This window comes from Crocodylus porosus, unplaced genomic scaffold (genome assembly GCF_001723895.1).
Source record: "Crocodylus porosus isolate Cpor-Errol unplaced genomic scaffold, CroPor_comp1, whole genome shotgun sequence".
Taxonomy (NCBI): domain Eukaryota; kingdom Metazoa; phylum Chordata; order Crocodylia; family Crocodylidae; genus Crocodylus; species Crocodylus porosus.
The window spans coordinates 9777077-9783315 of record NW_017728923.1 but is presented as its reverse complement, the minus strand read 5'-3'; the positions used below and the strand labels follow the sequence as shown (position 1 = coordinate 9783315).

General features: G+C 38.9%; 1 protein-coding gene across 1 annotated transcript in view; it reads right to left on the bottom strand.

Annotated features, from left to right (window-relative positions):
• Nucleotides 1-6239, bottom strand: part of RBFOX1 (RNA binding protein, fox-1 homolog 1) — a 1970253-nt gene that overhangs the window by 1196727 nt on the left and 767287 nt on the right. The gene's annotated exons all lie outside the window — the stretch shown is intronic.

The following is a 6239-nucleotide window of genomic DNA, read 5'->3' as shown; positions in this document are numbered from 1 at the left end:
AGCCTTCATATGAGAAGGCTGAGGGGGGATCTAGTGGCCTGTTACAAACTAGTCAGAGGGGACCAGCAGGCATTGGGGAGTCCCTGTTCCCCCGAGCACTGCCAGGAGTGACTAGAAATAACGGTCACAAGCTGGCAGAGGGTAGATTCAGACTAGACGTCAGGAGGCGCTACTTCATGGTCAGGGTGGCTAGGATTTGTAACCAATTTCCTAGAGAAGTGGTGCTGGCTTGTACCCTGGACGTCTTTAAGAGGAAGCTAGATGAACATCTTGCTGGGGTCATTTGACCCCAGTACTCTTTCCTGCCATGGCAGTGGGTCGGACTCAATGATCTGCTCAGGTCCCTTCTGACCCTACAAACTATGAAACTATGAACTATGAAACTATGAAAATCCTACCTACTAGGCCAGGGGTGTTGTTTCCTTAAAGCAATACATTAACTCTGTAAAATATTTTTTGGCTTTGGAATAAGTATGCAAGGTCTAGCCCCTTACACATATATACATTTCTGAACTTCTGTTCTATCAATACATACTCAGTTTTTTCTTTTTGCATAAAGCATCTAACAAAGTAGGCTGTCAGCTATGAACATCTGCATCTTTCTAAACTGGTCAGTCTTTAAGATGCCCTGCTTTCTGCCTCATTTCAGACTAATGTCTCTAATCATCTTTCTCTGTTTTTGAATATGGTATATTTCCAGTTCAGTACTGCTGAATGCCACCTCCTCCCTTGGTTATTGATCTGAAAGACAGTGGGTTAACTAGGGCAGGGTGAATGCACAAAACACCCAGGACACTGAATGGGGGTGAAGGGCAAAAAAAAGTAACCTTTGTCAGCAGCTATACATGATTGCATGTCAACCATAAGTCACCACTGTCCCTTTGCCCTGGGCACCTGGTTGCATTGCTAATACTGAAAGATTTTAACATTCAAGTAGGGGGAAGAATGTATACATTTCCATCTCCTTATGTGGTACCATTATAGTTCTATTTAACCGATCAAAATGGTTCATCAATGATATATAAAGATCTTAGACTGGCCTTTTGCACAAGATGGAACTACAAAAGCACATATGCTCCAAAGATATATGTATATAAAGAACACCTTTATGGTTTTTATAATTAAAATATGGGCACTGTTCCCAATATAGCCTTTCCATATATTTGGCACAAGTGCCAGTCTCGGTAGTGCAGAGAATCCCCATTCTCTGCACTAATAACCCTTCTCCATATGTTCATGCAGCCTGTGGTTCCTTCCTAAGACACAACAAAGCTCAAACACTGAACTTGGTTGAATTTTCAGGGACCAAAAGAACATTTTATTGGCTAAAAAATACATATCACAGTTACTGTGTTTTAAATTAAAACTGTGAACTCTTCACTCCTTTAAATCTTGTGGGGGGGACATAAAATGCCACAAGTCTTTACATGGAACCCTGGGCTCTGAGATGAATTTCAACAGAAATCAGCCTGCACATTTTCTTGACTCTTGAGTTGGTTTCACAACATACAAAGTATCATGTTCAAATGTGGCAAACAGTATTTTTATGTTAAAGTATTTTATTTCTTATAATAAAATGTTCATAGCTACCAGAAAGCTAATGCCCTTCCCATTTCATAGCATATTGGTTTTAGGGCTGTAGGGAATCTAAGAATAATTTTACATTCAATATAAAACATTTTAACAGGAATAATCAGGACCTGCATATACCCTAAAAATACCAAGAAAGTAGCTCCTGCTATGCATGTCAAATAAGTGTTGCAGACATTACCACTGGCCTATAATTGTTCTTACTGCTTATACACCCCAGATTAATGTTTTTCAAGTTAAATTGAAAAAAAGATCGAGTCATTAGTCTATTCTGCCTAAGGTAAATCAAGAGAGGTTTTAAATTATGAGTGGAAACTTTCCTTAATTTTCCCATAGAATAATTTTCTGATTTTTTTTTCACAAAAACAAATTTATTTAACAGGAACAGATTTATATTGTCATATATAATTTTAATATTTAGAAATGGGCCAAAACTACGATCATTCTTGGAATTCTTTTTTCATTCGTTACTTAGTAAGGCCATGACTTCCATACAAAAATGCCTATCAGTACTACATGCAGAAATAGCCGCTAAGAAGGAAAAAAAAGCCATACTACACACTGTATGAGAAAGGCATTCAGGAAGTTTAGGTGAATTAAGGGATAGTATAATGTTAAACAACCCTTGCATATTTCCCTCTATGCATTTTTTCATATATTGTTGTATACAACAGTAACAACAATTGTACTATACAATTGTAAAATAATAACTTCCATAGCAGAAAGCTATAAAGGTATTTAAATACACATTAACTTGCTGTCTCTCAATACAGAATAATCTTAAATGGAATAAGTTAAATGACAAGTTGTTCTTATTATGTAACTTTAACCGAATAACATATTTTCCTTTCACAGTACAAGGTCTTTAATGTTTTGTTGAATTTCTATTAACAAATTTAACCTCTGATGTGATGTGTTCTCATTTTATCACATTCACTTACATTGACTGAGGACAGTATGAAATTTTTATTCAGTGCTGTTCACCTTTTACCATCATCATAGAATAAAAGGGAGACAGAACAGTTTGAACAACATCTGGTAATTCTGAAGAGATAATGTCACTTAAACAACAAACAGACCTTATTTAATAAAATTTTACTTTGAATGACAAAGATTCCCTTTTGTATGAACACAGAAGTTCTGATAACTAGTTGGAGAAATGCCGATAAAGTAACTATGCAGTACTACAGACAAAGGACAATAATTGCCATAAACTGTTAAAGAAAGGAAGCATTTAATACCAAGTTCTTGTTATATTCCAGAATGTAAATCCTTTTAATTTAGCAAAATTAAAGATTTAAGTGATAATTTCAAAGCCTCTAATCAAGATGTTTTATTTTTTAGATATTTAACTTGCATATGACCTAGAAAATACAGATGGTTTGCATCTGTTTTGGGTGTCAGTGTTGTAATATGGGGCAGCAGCTATGAAGGGGTGCTAGATCTCCCCTCCCCCATGAGTTTTTACCATGACACCTGGCCACAGGAGGTGTCAATGAACCCAACAAAGTATCTAGGTGGGGATTAGCAGGGGCAAGCAGAATGGTAACTCCACCTCCCCTGGGGAGGCAAAGTCAGAGCAGGCACAACCCTGCACTCAATATGTATGTATCTGGAGTGTAAGGGAGTGAACAGGACACCAAGCATGGCCGCTAGGGAGTCCACACCATGAGGCTACTACCACTGGATCTGATGCTGTTGTAACAGTGGCAGTGGCAGCACAAACAACTACCTTCAGTGTGTAGACAGTCTGGTCAGGTAAGACTCCCCTTCCTCTTCCCCTCCTCTCCCTGCCTCTGCCTTCATTGTTTGGCATACCTATTTCCACCCTTCTGTCCCAGACACTGAATGAGCTTGTTATATCTTTGTTGGGCTTTGTGCTTTCCCCACAGGTGTTTTTTAATTAAATGAATTTCCATTCACTCTGCTGTAAAATAACTGAATACAGAAGGCAAATTAACATACCATAGCCAGCTCAATATATACAGAAAAAATACGCCCATAACTAAGCTAACACAATCAAATGCTGTTTTGGTACCTTTTATTTTCTGGTACCTTTAAAATGAGTTCATTATTATTCATTATTCATTGGAATAGTGAAGCAATGTCTGTCATGCTATACCACAGATAGCCAATAAATCTCCAGATAGAAATTTTTGACAAGTATGGAATGGCCAATCACAATCATAATCGCAAAGCATGAGAAGATTTTAAAAATGAGATGACTCATCAGCACAAGTTCAGTTCAATCCACTGCAGGAAGGAGGAGTCACAGAAATGTCCGAAAATATTCTCTCCTCCTGATTCAAATATACCTATGTAAGTCCTGCAAACCGGGGGAGTCATTGCTATGCTTAATCCATTCAGTCCCAAGTTTGTGTTCAGCTTTCATCACCTTCCTGTTATAGTTTTATTTAACATTCCCTGCTGCACTCTCCAGGGACAAAATTCTCATGCAGGTGCTTAAGTATATATATAGGGTGCAGACAGAAGTGCAGCTCCCGGTTGTAATTCAGAGCAACTTTTGCAAACCATTCTGAGTTACATTACCCCAGATCAGACAGAAGTGCACTGCTGGTTTGAGTGGGGAGGAGAGTCTAGCTGCCACTGGGAGGCTGCATCCAGGTTCCCATAGCAATGGTCAGACTCTCTGCCATTGCTTGCTGTTTTCAGAATGGGAGTTCAAGGTAACAGAGGGAGTTCAATCTTGGGGCTCCCCAGTTGGTGCTGAAGGGTGGGGTGGGTGAATTGGATGTACTGCAGCCCTATCTCAGAGGGGCTACAGTACATCCACCCCACCTTCCTGGAGGGGCTGAAAAACCCCAGACTGAACTCCTTCTGCTTCTTTCCACCCCTCCCATCCTGAAAACAGCAACAGGCTGGGAGCTCAGCAGAAACAAGTTACAAAGGTGTTACATTTTGTAACATCTTTATCTGATACCTTATGCAATGAGGGGTCAGATTTTCACCCAGCTGGCCATTTATAAAGCTGCTTGCAGCCATGCACTTGTGTTTGGTCACAGCTATAAACTGCTTTATGTGGCCAGATCAGCCAAAAATCGTCACTTCTGTCTGCATCTATATACATGTGCTTTACTGATGTAGTAGGTCTTTCTATACTCAAGTTGACAGCCACTATTTCTCCTATGTCTTGTCCAGAATCAGACAATTCTTTTATCTTGCTTTTAAGAACAAGGATGCGCATAAGACTCCTGCCTTCCTGAGCTTCTACATCTGGTCATTTTATTTTGTTTACATTTCCACTGAATACAATTGAGTTTTCAAAATTTAATTCAGATCTTCAAATTTGAGATTTGGACCTGATTTTAAATCTTATACTAACCTCCCCCCCCCAAAAAACAACAACAAAAAACCCCCTAGGTGTCCAGAAAACAGAAATCTTGTGAACAATTTTGATTTTTTTTGAAAGTCAAGGTTACTAAAGCCCTTTCTTTTTTGGCTGAATATTTGCAAACGTTACTGACAACCAAACTTTGTTTTACTGGCATGTTTTTACTGAAGTATGTTCTACATAATGTAAATGTAACTCTTCTGCTAGATCATGCCCTGCTGCCAGGTGCAAGTTAGAAGGGCTGAGTACAAACTTAGGAAGTTTACATTATCTGTAGGAAAAAAGTAAAAATGTTGTTAGTCAAAAGTTTGCAGTATTTTTTTTTCATTTAACTGCAACAACGTTTTTACACCATGTTGCCTCCTCTCAGGGGTACCCCACACCTCCTACAGCCAAACGTCGCTCTGTACCATGCTGCACCCCCACCAGTCCACCCAGCCTTACTTCTACCAGCCCCACACCCCACATCCCAGCATGTCTCCCCCATAAAAGCCTACATGGGATCCAGCAGTATTACAAGCAGGTGACAGGATCAGGCAGCAACAGTAGCACATGGATAGAGAGGGAGGGGTCTACAAAATCTGAGAGAAGACTCTGCAAGGTACTCTGCTCCTGCCCAGACAGTAGGTGGTACTGCTGTGCTCTGTCTGTCCTTCAATGCTGCATCCATCTTCTTTCTCACCAGCAATCTTCAATCAGCTCCAACAGCTTAGAATTTTTTTATGGACTGCTTTTTTTTTTTAAAACAGACTTCATGGACAGGCATTTTTATGTACAGTTGGCAATCCTACAGAAAGGGCATTTCCACTCAAATTATTCCATAGAATAATTTTCTATCATCTCTATTTATAATGTCAAACCTCTGTTATGCTCAGAGCAAAGTAAATCAAGAATAACTTGATCTCACCTTCAACTTACTTTGCAAACAAAGACTCATAAATATTAAGCACAATTAAAGAGTCAATGATGATGCCAACACGCACATTTTGAAACACTTGTAGAAATCATTTTTGGGTATTCTGTAGGCTGTTAAAATTCCTTCAAAACAGAGTTCATGCTGCTTCCCATCAGACATGTTTTTCTCTAATTGCTGTTACAACATTAGCATTAGAAGAGTCATATGGATGCTATGACTTTGATAACACAAGTTAAAATTTTTTAAAATTGCACTAATTTTGAACAAGACTACTGTATATACCGTGACATTATTTATAGTTTTATTTAAATTTAATTTCAATACTAGCCAACTGCCCATCATGAATGATGGAGTGTTTACATGCCCCCTCCCAACCCGCAG